Source organism: Streptopelia decaocto (assembly GCF_964273445.1).
Source record: "Streptopelia decaocto genome assembly, chromosome: 11".
Taxonomy (NCBI): Eukaryota; Metazoa; Chordata; class Aves; order Columbiformes; family Columbidae; genus Streptopelia; species Streptopelia decaocto.
The window spans coordinates 1,582,093-1,594,884 of record NC_138666.1 but is presented as its reverse complement, the minus strand read 5'-3'; positions in this window follow the sequence as shown (position 1 = coordinate 1,594,884).

Genomic DNA, 12,792 nt, shown 5'->3' with positions numbered 1-12,792 from the left:
TCTTTGCTTCTGTGATCTAAACACATGCTTTAATAATTTATTAAGGGTGAGCGTCTAACAGGCGGGTGGGAAATGATAAAGGATGGTTTAACAGAAAGTGGTGCAGGGTAATAAAACATCGAAGCCAATCATGAAAAGGTGGGTGATGTCCAAGTAGTTAAAGCAGGAGGGAGAGAAGGTGAGGCAGGCTCTGTGCGTTGGGAAGAAGCACAGCAGTGGGGTGGGAGCTTTGTTCCGTGCCTTTCCACACAGATCCTAAAGGGAACGATGGCCTTGTAGGGTCTTCAGTCCCACAGAGAGGAAAAGGACTGAAGCTGCACAGCAGTGGCAGAATTGGGGGCAAAAATAGCAAGAACTGGTACCAGAAGGGATTAATTGCTCTGAAACTTTGGCAGATCTTGTTCAGGTGTTTGAAAATAAGTTGAGTCTCATCAGGATCACAGAGAGTGGTACATTTTAATTCTTCCTGACCCTTATTTTCTGTACTTGCAGGGCACCTCACAGACTGACACAGCGAGGGTCCTGTTCTCACTGTCTCTTTGCACTTGCTTGCGCAAAACCTTTTAACATGGGCGTCATCTGATAAACAGCACAACAGTGAGCTGTGGAGGGTTTGTTTCTTATTATATTAATCTTAAGTACTTATAACATACTCTTTACGTTCCTCAACATAATTTTGCATTAAATAATATGTAATAGGAAAGAATTGTCTAAGACTTGGTCTGTCTGTCAGACAAGGACTTGTCTGAGACAGCAGTTTGATTTTCTACTGTGCTTCAGATGTCTTCCTGATAGTCCTGAGTGTGTTTGTTAGCCGTGGGGTCTCGGTGATGGGACAGTGGCTCGGACAGGCTTAGGAAGGAGGGGTACAGAAATACTGCAGAGAATTAATTACTTGTTCCATGTGTCTTTGATTTGGCACCCAGCAACAGTAATCATAGGGAACTGTAATTTGCATTGATTTTCTATGTATTTAATGTTTTTTAAAGTTTACTCTGCAGAAAAGCAGCATTGATCTTCTCTGCAATTCTGAATCCTGGCTGTACTGAGTGATCTCTTCACGTATTTCTTTTCCTATTAATAGTACCTAGTGATTAGTATGTAGTAAGTGATTTAGTCAAAGCTATTTGGAGGCCAAATTTTCTAGGGAGTTCTTGCGGTTTTACAGTATCATTACTAGTGGGCTGAATTTCAAATAAATTCAACTTTGTTTAATATTTAGCATCCTGAAGTCTATGTCATTACTTCTGGCATGGCCACTCCAAGTGGCTTGTGTGCATTCAGAAAGGTTTGTATCAGTGACATTGCAACAGAAAAGCACTGAAATAAAGAAATGCAAGGGGAACACTTTGCCAAATTGTGTTCCAGACAAAATCCTTCCCCCCTTTTCATTCAGGTCTAATTACGACTGACCCCCCCCTCTTGCCGGGCTTTCGTCCCTGCATTTATGTGGCGCTCTGGAGCTGTTGGTTGGAGCAGCACCACAATAGGGCCAGGAGTCGGGGCAGAGCGGCTGACGGGAGTAATGGCTTTGCTTTGTACATCTGTCAGCTAATGCTTAACTAATGCAGAATTACTGTCAGCCTCCTGCCGAGCTCACTTTCCTCTCCACCTGAATGCGTAATGACTCCGTGGCAAGGAATTCGAAATAAACACTTAATGGCCGGACATTTAGAAAATTAGGAAAGTAGTAGAAGTTTGCCACGGTTGTTGTCTCGCTGACTTTCCTGGCCCCCGCAGCCGGTGTGGGGCAGTGGGTGCCATGCTGCAAAGTCCCCCATGGTGGTCCCAGGACAGCCATCACCCACCAGGCACCCACCACGTCGGGGTGCAGCGCTGCCGGGGGACACCGGTGACGGCTGGAGATGCTGGCCTGGTTTGGGGGCTGCCTCCCCCCAGGGGCAGCCCTGGCCCCGTGCAGGAGCCGGTGCCCGGTGCCGAGCCCCTCGCTGGCACCGCCGTCCCATGGCAGTGCCAGCACACAGGGCTCTTCCTGAGCTGCACCCTGGAGCCATCGTGCTTCACCCCAGAGAGCTGAGCAGTCCCTGTGCCGAGCTCTTGTCGCTCAGTTTGCAAACCCCTCTGGAACTGTGTGGGAGGAAATATGTTTTCTAAATGTTAGTCATTACCAGCTAATGGGGATGTTAGCAAACGGGGCGAGCTCGGAGACGCGGGGGTGGCCAAGCGCGGGCCGGTGGGAGGGCTGTGCCGCCGCCGGGGCTCGGCAGAATGTGGGGACTTGCTGTGGGCAGGCCCGAGACAGCCAACTCCTCCAAAAATGAGTGCTGGAAATGCTGAGCTGTGGTTCGGTAGGCTTCAGGCATATTCCAGGTGATATCTCCTTGAAATGGGGACTATGTTCCCACTTGGTGATGTCCCTTAGCTCCCTCAGAGATGTCCCAACGGTGTATGGAAACATATGAGCGTTCTCCTGCTGCTTTGGAGAAAAGTGGTGTGGGTTTTCTTCCATTTTGGCTCATCTCTGCCTGGACAATGAGGGGCTGTGGTGGCATGGTGACAGCCGCGGCCAGTCCTGCCTCCTGCAGGTACTGCTGGGATCAGAGGAGGTTCTTCATCTGAGGTCCATTCCCCATAAGGTCTCCCTGGCACCTGCACCATGATCATTTCAGGTTGCGTATCTCTACCTGTCTCGTCTCTCACCAGCAATGTTTGGCAAGCAGCATTGACCTCCTTTCTTTGAGCAGGAAGGCTTGATGTGCACAGAAAAATTTTGGAGGTGGAAACATTTGCACCAGTGCTGTCGACAAAGTTGGGCATCACCTTCTTCAGCAAACTGTGGTATCCTTATTTCCCACTGGGTGCAATAATGGTGTTTGATCATGGCTGAAGGGAGATGGCTGGGCTGACGCATATGCCGTGGGTGACTGTGAGCTCCTCAACACCAGAGTGGGAGGAGCACCCTGCTGTGCGGGTGGGTGTTTTGTGACCCACTGTCTCTAAGATTTTAATTTTGTTGTTGCTTTTTTCCCCACGTGCAACTTTTCAGCTAGCAAAAAACATTCGGGAAAATATTTGTGTTGGAAAAATTTCAATCTACCATAATTTCTCGCTACAACCACCAGGGAAAATACAGCCCCAGATACAAATATTGAATGAGGTTTTAAAAACAAGCAGTGTCAGAGGTGACCAGTGTTTAGTCTATGAAATACTGCACAAAACATGTATTTGGAAACGCAAACCTGAGCCGAGAGCACGGAGCAAAGGCTGGGGCTGCCAGGCCGTTGTGCTGAAGGGGGTGACGGCAGGTGGTGGCAGCACGAGCTGGTGACCGGCTGCTTGGCCAGCCCTGCGTGGGCACGAGGTTTTGGGAGGTACAGCTGTACAGGCACAGGACATGCCGGCAGTGCCGTCCCTGGGAGCGCAGCCGGTGCCCTGACGTGCTGCTGCAGCTCATGTGTGCGTTTGACCCACGTGTGTAGAATTATACACACGCTGCCCGTTGAAGGGTCTGTCTGAGGTGACGTGCAGCTCCGTGAGCAGAGCCCGAGCTCGCCCGGCAGGCAGCCTGTCCCATCCCTGGGTACCATTCCCTGGTACCATTCCCGAGCACCAGCCCTGGCTGCAGGTCAGGCTGGCTCTGCACAAGTCGGCTTGTTAATAACCACACCTTGGTGCTGGGATTTAATACGGGCTGCAGTTATTAATGCATCTGAAAAACGGAAACCACAAGTGAGACACCATCTCCAAGTAGCGCTAATGGAAGGATCAGTTTTACTTAGCGCAGGCCGTATGGCCATTAAAACAGCTTTAAACAATAACCTGTGCATAAAGGAGTCCAGGAAGCAACTGGGCACCAAACCTCAGTGTTTCTGCACTCACTTGTTTGCTAAGATAGTACAAATGATGCTTAACAAATTTAAATAATTAGTTTAATAAGGGCTTACAGTTTTTGAAGACAGATTTGAAAGCTATTTCTGAAAGTCTGTCTTTCAAGCACACATTATCAGCCCGGAGTGCCTGGAGGCTGGTGCAGGCAGTCTGGGCTGTGTACCCCAGCTCGCACCATCGCTGTACTGACAAATTGCAAAGCCATTAATTTGTCACGCACTTCTGGTTTGCTTCTCTCCACTGTGTCTAATCACAAGCTTGGGAACATCTCTCTGGTGTGGGCCGTGTCTCAGGGCTCCTTTGCAGATTACGGCACCTCCAACAACTGCTTGCTGTGCCCAGGCCTGTTAGTGATGTGGCTGAGGCAGGGCGAGCACTTTGGGTTGGACTGGGGGGAGTTTGTGTGTCCTTCTTCCTTGTTCCACACCACTGTTGCTATGGCTGATGCTTCAGTTGGGCAAGGCAAAGGAAAGAAAAGAGAAAAAGCCAGGAGGTCAGGAAGGGCTTAGGCAAGTGTTCTGTGCATCCGTAACTTCCTCACAAACTGGCCCCGCTGCTGGCCATGAGCAGCTTTGCCACCCTGCTCCCCAGGCCATACCAAATGCTTGGTGGCCCGGCAGACCTTTGCCACATGAGGCATTTTTAGCTTCATGTATTTCCAAAGAAGGCAACACAAGTGGCCTTGGGAGACCATCCTGAGTCCCGATGCCTGTGGGCTTCCACTAAGTTTCCAAGGCCCAACTACTTTGAATTTCTGGGCCCAAACCACCAGATTTCTTAGCTTTAGAGCCTGGTCTCCTGTAATCTGACAGTGCAGCAGAAACACGAGCTCTCATCCAGCACATTTCTTCTGCCAGGTGAGATACTTGCTTTATGCCCTTGAAGTCCTCAAAGTGCCGGCGCTGTAGAAACAGTGTTTTGGGGATGCAGGTTTATTGCATCTTGCTGATTCAAAATTCCGTTTACTCCTTTTACTGGTAAAGGGATGTTTTTTTCCCAACTGTGGCCATTGTGAGCCAGCCCAGCAATCAAGCTGGAGCAATTCCTTTCCAGAGATTGCCATTGGTAGCAAAGATTTTGCTGGCCAAATTAGGCCCTCAGTGACAGCTACACCAATGCAGCTGAGACCCGTGTATACCCCCAGCTGTGATCAGTGTGTCCAGAGAGACTCTGTCCCCAACGCTTCTGCATGATCAATTCTTTGGTGTCACTGGGTTGAGTTACGTATGGCCTATTGGCAGGCAGAGCAAGTACACAGTTGTTATGGATATAACGGTCAGTCACATCCTCTACCAGCTTCCATTGCTTACAAATAAAGAGGAATTGATTTTATGTTTGGACAATGTCCTCAGAAAAACCATTATAGCAGCCACAGTGACCCGCAGCTTTCCACTCTTGGGTCTCCTACAGCTGTGCAAAATGAAGGGGTGTTTGCTCAGCTCTTCCAGGGCTCCTGTGACTCACCTTCTGCCAAGGAAGCGACAAACACGCTACTCTTATCTAGGTCCATCTTGGCCAAATATTAGCTACAGCCATGTCCAGCTGTCAAATGACTTAATTGGACTGGAGGCTCCCATGCGCTTCAGGGTTTAGTTCTCTTCTTCAAACAGCCACTTCCACACTCCGCCGATGCGTTCCCCACAGCGCTGTCACTCGGCTCCTAACAGCCACGGCTCTAATTGTTTTGTTAAATTTTGTGTGCGGTTTCTAGCATCTATTATCTCCTTTACCTCGTCCCTTTTGAAGGGGAGCCTCCACGCGGGCTCATTCGGGCAGTTCCAGCAGACCTGAAAAGTCAATCTTCACCTCGTCTTGGTACAGCACCATCTGCAGAAATCAGAGCATAACCGCAGAGCGAGAAAGGGCAGCAACAACAAGAGCAGAAGAAAGCAGCGTGCCTGGGAGAGGGATATGAGGAGAAAAAGAGAGAATTTTCTTTGATGTATTCGTTTCCTCTTATTAGTATCCATCTAGTGGTGCTCAGGCTGAGATAGCTGACCTGTCCAAAAGTTAGTGATCCACACACAATCCACTCCCAATAGTGCAAAAGTACAGACATCACAGAATGAAAATAGCAGAAGTCAAGATGAAGGAGGAAACCACGGGCTGCCAGATATGAGTGCGAATAACCTAAGTTCACCCAAGTGGCAGAGATACTATCTTAGTTTGTGGAGAGTGAGGGAAAAAATGTCTTAACAATCTCATTCTCCCACCTATAAGCACATCTCTTCTGTTTTCTGTGCTGCTACTGATAAAGACTGCCCATGCTTGAAAGGACCTGGCAGGGTACGAGGTCAACCTTATACAATTTCCTCTAATTGTGTGGGTCTGGCTGACCTCCTTCTTCCAGCGCAAGGAGGGATGGTGGCAGACAGAGATGACAAGAGAAAAAGACGGCCAAAACTTTCCCTGCCCGTTTGGCAGATGACAGCCTATGGTCACAGACCCTCACTGCCATAAGACAGGCTCTCGGCACACGGGTGCGCTGGCTCCTCGCCGCTGCCCGTGCCAAGGATGTGGCAGAAGGCGCAGGGCATTACACTCCTGAATATGCCCGGCGTGCCTGGAGCAGATGGCAAGCTCGGGTTTGCCCCACTCTCATCCTTCTGTTCCTTTGCCAAGGCACTGGCTTGCTCTGCCAAATAGAAAAAGGGGGAAATCCACACCTGTGTGCCGTGAGCCAGCCCTGCCCTCTGCGGCGTGGTCGCCTCCTCTGGCTGCAGTTCCTGCAAACACTATGTCCCTTTTTCAGCATCATTTCTTAATTTAGAGGGTGCTTTCGTGCTGCAGAGAGTGTTCTGCTGTCTCCTGGGAGATATGCATGTGGGTGAGAGCGATAACTCGTCCCCTGGGTGACCAGTGCCCAGAGAATGGCTCCGGAGCAGTGTCCCCTCCAGATCGGAGGGAGTGCATCTCACAGCTCTTCCCAGCAAGTTTCTTTAAGTCTTGGTAGTCCAGGAAGGATGTGCACTGGGCATTGGTACTAGCATAAAAGTTTATTTGAATTGCTCCCTGGAGAGGGTGCCAGCTTTGTGTTCAGCTCCGTTGGAAAGAGATGAGAAGAAATTTCACAGAGACAGTAAGTCAATATCAGTGCTCATAGGTATCGCTTCATAATAATGCCTTTTGACAAATGGATGTCAGTCCTCCAGAAACTTAGCTCAAGAAAGCAGAAAATGAAAACTTGCTGCAAGTTTTTATTGCCAATGCTTCATGTACAGGGAGTCTGTACCATCTCCTTCTCGGCACTTGCATTCTTGAGGAGATGAAAATCTAATAGATGGACAGCAGTAAAATAAATCACTGGCTCTTAAAACTATGGAAAATAGTATCACAGGGAATAATTACTCAGAACCACTAAACAGTTCTGTAATGTGTTTTCAGAACAGATCTATCATGGCTAGAAGAAGCTGTAGGATGTGCTGGGTGGGTCCACGGCCATGCTGGCCCAGGGGCTGGGTTGCAAACAGCAGCGATGTGATTTAACAACTTCTTGCCCTTGTGAGAGGAAAGGCAAAGCACTGGCCATTTCCAGAGGAGCCAAGTGCCTGCGATTGCCATTGATTCTCCTGGAAGAACCAGATGCTCAGCTCATTTGCAGTGATCCTCCACAGAACACAGCCTCATTTACACTGTATATGAGAGGTGGTCTATTGGAGCTTGCGAAGGCAACATGGAGAACCATGCTGTCGATGCACAGGAGGACTTATCAGCTCTTTTCCAGATTTGTTACGTTTGCCCGTCACCCGTGAGCATCTGTGACCTCCCAGCCGTCTCAGAATCCTTTCCTTTCACCAAGCCGTGGCTCCTGGCAGGCAATAGAATCATAGAATCAGCAGCAGTGGGGTGCTCTGGCTACCTGGGATGGCATGTGAATTTTGCAGGGAAATCTGGAGCTCGCTGCTGGCGATATCCTCACATCACGGGGCTGTATGTCTCTACCATGCTGCTTTTCCAGAAAGTACATGAACCTGCCAGTCTTAAAACCTCCTGAATGAGGAGCCTGTAGCTCTCTGAAATATGCTACTTGCCTTGACAGGGCTGAGCAGATTATCCACTTAAAGCACAAACAGTTGTGTTGATGAACTTTGACATGAAGGGATTTGGGAAGCTTTAGGACCAGCTAACCACAGGAACACGGGTTTGGAGGGGATCTCGGGAACGGCTCAGTCCGTCTCCCCGCTGTGAAACAGGCCCAGGCATATTTAGACTATTGCCAGCTCCTTGGCTCACGTGGTAGGGAAAACCAAAGAGAAAAGGGCTGGAGCATCTCTGGAGATGCCTTGTTCCTGCACTTCTAATGGAAAAGTTCTTCCTCAATGCCAGCCTTTAAATCTGTGCACTGAAATTGCTCTCGCAAGTGCACGGGTGAGGAGCCTGACCATGCTGGAGCCCTGGCTGGTGATTGCAAGTAGAAGGTGTATAGAAGAAACCCCAAATGAACAAGCGTAGAGGTTGACCCCAGGCTGTCTTAGAAAAAGTGAGCATTGTATCTTCTTTCCTATCTTTTATTTTCTGCCAAACCACGTGTATTGAACAGCCCTCTCAAATCATTTGAGGATGTTAGGATGTGCGAAAAGAACAAATGCCAAGATGCTCTTTAATAAAGTCCTGGGGTGACATGCCAGCATGGTGATGACACAGCAACCCCAGGTACCCAGAACATGGTGTGACCACAGACCCCTTGGGGCTGATGTCCTGGGGCCAGACCCCCACGCCACGGCACCGCTGCCCTCCGGCGCTTACGGACCACCCCAAATAAAGCCAGAGCCCTGGTTTTTACCCCAGAGTCTCAGCGCTCGGCTGCTAGAAGCTGCAGCTAATGACTTACAGTCCGTGGAGAGCTTTGTGGTTCCACTGCCTAAACCCTCAGATATGCCCTTAAATCTTTTGTTAACAATAAAACATGAAAATGTGCACATCCAGGTAAAAGCTTTGTGGAGAATGGAAGCATAGGGCTCAAAAATATCTTAACTGTATAAATATTTTGTTTAATAAAAGGGTAGTTATATCTATATAACTTACGAAGGATCCTAGCTGCCTGTTTTCCTGAATGCCATGGTGGTAATCTTGGTGTAATTACTAGGCAGACGGACAGATTTAGCCTTTAATGTAAAATAGCTTCTTAAAGCTGGGGTGTTGGAGTGATTTTCTAGCTGGTTACCCACCATGCTGTGCAATCATACCAGGCCGCCCGTCGCTTAGGGCGCCCTGGGGCAGCGGCACTGCATGGAGTACGGCACATCGAAGGTCTGTCCATACCATAGGTACCATTAAATAGTCTTCTTCAGGCTGTGCCGGGTTCAGGAGTGTGAAATGGTAGTTGTGGGTGTTACTGCATGGGGAAAAGAAGAACAAATATTTGGAATATTTATGTATTTGCATACCCCAATATTTTAAATATTTGTTGTTTAAAAACCAGCTAATTCCCAGAAAGGTTCAAGGTGACAGCCACCCTCCTTTTGCCTATTCAACCAACAAGGAAGCAGCTTCAATAACCATCAGCCCGAGGAAAACAGAGTGAAACTCCAAGTCTGCATAAAACTACAGCTGGCTATAAACCACAACATTTATCCTCACATCCCAACTGTCCTACATTTTCCAGAAGTGCATTATTTTCAGACTTACATTTGCCATTCTGAAGGTTTCCAGAAGTTAACGTGATGTCCGTTTATTACAACGTGGTGCAGTAAAAGCTTGTTTCAGTTTCTATGTTTGTTCTGCCCAAAATGGCACATCTGTGATTACTCTGATAACCACAATTTGCCAGCTGACTTGAAAGATATGGTGCCATCGAAAGCAACTTTGTTAAATTCTAAGTGTACTGGAGGACTGAGATTGAGGACCGTGCGTGGGATGGGGGTCCCGGGGGAGGGACGGGTGCTGCCGCTGTCACCCCCATCCTGCCGTTTGGGTGGGCTGTTGCGCCACAGTGACAATGGGTGTCCTTGATGCGGTTATTACAGATCAAACCAGTTTAAATTTCTGCCACAAAAAGCACTTGATGCTTTTTACTTGGGGTAGCCATCATGGCAAGTACTGTTTTTCCCAGTTAATTTTTGACGTCAAGAAAAGCGAATTCCTTCGGGCTGCTCTCGGTGCCGCAGCCTAAGCAAGCGCAGCGCGGTGTCGCTGATCTGTTTTCCACAGGGGCTGCTGCGATGCGCGCTGCTCCACGCGGCTCCAAAAGAACTGGGGCTGCTGTAATTAAGAGAGCAAACCCTTCCTTCTGGTGTCAGTTCATGCCTTGCGCTTATACAGTGAGGAGCGGCAAAGGATGGACTGAAATATCCTATGTTTAAAAAAAGAAAAAAATGAAAACAATGAAAACAAAAAGAGAAGAAAAGAGCTGGGAGTCACACCTCCCTGTTCACGGGCTGGTGTCTAAATGAGAGTTGCAGGTGTAAGAAGCAGGGGGTAGGAAGAGCTGGTGCTCTCAAAAACAAGCCTTTCTTAAAATACACATTTTGCTACCTGGCCAAAAATGAACAATTTGCATGTTTTAGGTACTAGAATATTGTGAGCCCGATGACGCTCCTGCTGCTGGCCTTTTGCTGGCTGCTGTGCTAAGGTTTCAGGCTGGATCTTTCTGGATTTTAACCTTCCTTCCCACGTGGAGCTGCGTCTTTTCAGACTCTCCCAGGAACAGCCCCAGGTGCATTTTCCACTGATGTTTTGACACCTCTATTTAATCCATAAGGATCTTCAGGTCTCAAAACTGGACCTGAAAAAAATACCGTTTTAATTGAACATTAGCTAATTGCCATCAAAAGCAATGTTTACTGTTTGAGGAATGTGAAGGCTGGAACTTTGTGAGGCTCAAGCAGGCAGTGCAGCATGGCCCTGGTGTTGCAAGGTTATCAAGAGAGGAGTGATCAAGGAGTCAGATATGCTTAAATATAAGCATATGCTTAAGTTAATTTCATTTTCATACTAGATAAAGCACGGTGATTGTTACCAAAGCACTTGCGCTCAGCAGAAAGCTCTCTGCAGTCTGAGGAAAGTGCACACTGGAGTTTGCTATGGGCAGCATCCTCCTCCAGAGCCAGCCGGGCCTGGGGGAGGCTGCGCCTCCCTGCCCGGGGGACGACATAGACATTTGCTCACTCACTTCAGCCCACACAGGTCGCATTAGGGCAAATCAACAGCCCAGCTGGCTGAGGCCGCACACAAACCTCTCCCAAGTGTTGGTGCAGAGCCCCAGAGGGCTGCCCAGCAGCCACGGGGAGGGGAAGGATGCCGGACCTTGGTGCATTTAGCAGATAACGCCCTAATTCAGTTTCCAAACAGCATTTTGGTGATGCTAACAGGGAGCAGCACCCTGCAGCTAAGCAGAAAAAATCCCCAAATTTGCACGTACGGGGGTTTGCAGCGGTGTCTCTACAGCTGTGTACAAGAGGTGTAAGACAAACTGGGCTGCAGCTCCCGCGGGCAGGCAGAGCCGCAGCTGGGCCTGGGCGTCCCCTGCCCCGCAGCGGCTGGTACCCACAGCCCGGCTCCGCACAAACAGCCCTTTTTGGGGCTCCCCACCCAGGGGTGCTTGGCTTCTTGCTGCCAGGGCCAGCTCGCTTTTCTGGGGAGGAGGCGACGTTGTGGGCAGGAGAGCTGCTCTCCCGCATGCTGCCGTGCCCCAGATCCATCACACCGCGTAGCGTTATCTCTTGATGGGAGCGCTGGGACTCCGCTGCAGGAACCTGCAACGTTGGGGCGGCTCGTGACCAGGAGATCAGGACCCACGGGTGCCCAAGTTGTGGGCTGTGGATGAGGTGCCCGTGGGAAGCAGAGCCCCAAGAGGACTTTAAATCGGAGCTCCCCGCCGAGGCAGCCCCGCGGCACCGAGCACCGTGAGGTCTTCGCTGGCGTTAATCTCGCTCACGTCCTCCTGCTGCGCTCCCTCCAGGGATGTGTTTGTAATGGGGTTGGAGGGTGCCAGCAATCCATAACAGAGTGACAGACAAGCTGTTATATTGTTATATTTTGCTACCTATCATTTTAATGTCACTTTTAATGTATGAATTATACCCCCATTGTGTGTAATTATATTTCTCCTCTCAACCCTGCTCAAGGAACAATGGAAAGATGGAGCTGTTAATATTAAAAACAGCACATCTCTCAAAAAAAGTTAGAGGTCACACCTTAATTCCTAGTGCATGAGGATAGTTAATCAAAAGATGATGGGACTAGAATGAGTATGGAGACAGAAATATCCTGCACAATTTCTTGTGGAATTTAATTAGAAAGGAAGTATTAATAGCATCTGTATGTGCAACTCTGTTTTGCCTTGCAAAGTGAATAGCCTTACCTGGAGCCAGGCTGATGGAAAGCCCATTGAACTCTTTCTTTCCTCTTCTTTTTTTTTTTTTTTTTAATAGAGTAAAATAATGAGCCAAAATCAATAATAATAATAATACTTAATAGCAATAAGCCCCAGCAGGAATCAACTTCCTATCAGCTCTCCTTAGAGTTTCTCTTTTAGGTCAAGAGATGATGCTAATCGATGAGGCACTTTGCAAAAGTTCGTGCTCTACTTGTCCCAGTAATGAACCTTCAACCTTTAATTTTCTTAGTAGCACATGGTTCCTCCAATGGAAAGTCACCGTGGGGGCCTTCATGTTGGAAAACCAATTATTTATGCTAACTGGGGGGTTGGTACTGTTTGACTTTGGTCCCCGGTTGCTCAGTCAGGTCCATTCCTGGGCCACCCCGTGGCGCCAGGATGAACACTGACTGCAGATCTGAGCTTCTGGGCCGCATTCTTCCCAAAACGATGCGCTGCGCTCCCGGGGCAGGGACCTCCTGCTGCCTTCAGAGCCGCAGAGTACACCTGCTGGATGGCATGACTGGGAAATGTTTAAGCGGAAATATGAATAGCTGGTTAAAAAAAAAGAATTGGATTTCCTTCCCTTCCCACTTCATACAGACTGAGCTTTTCAACATTGCTTT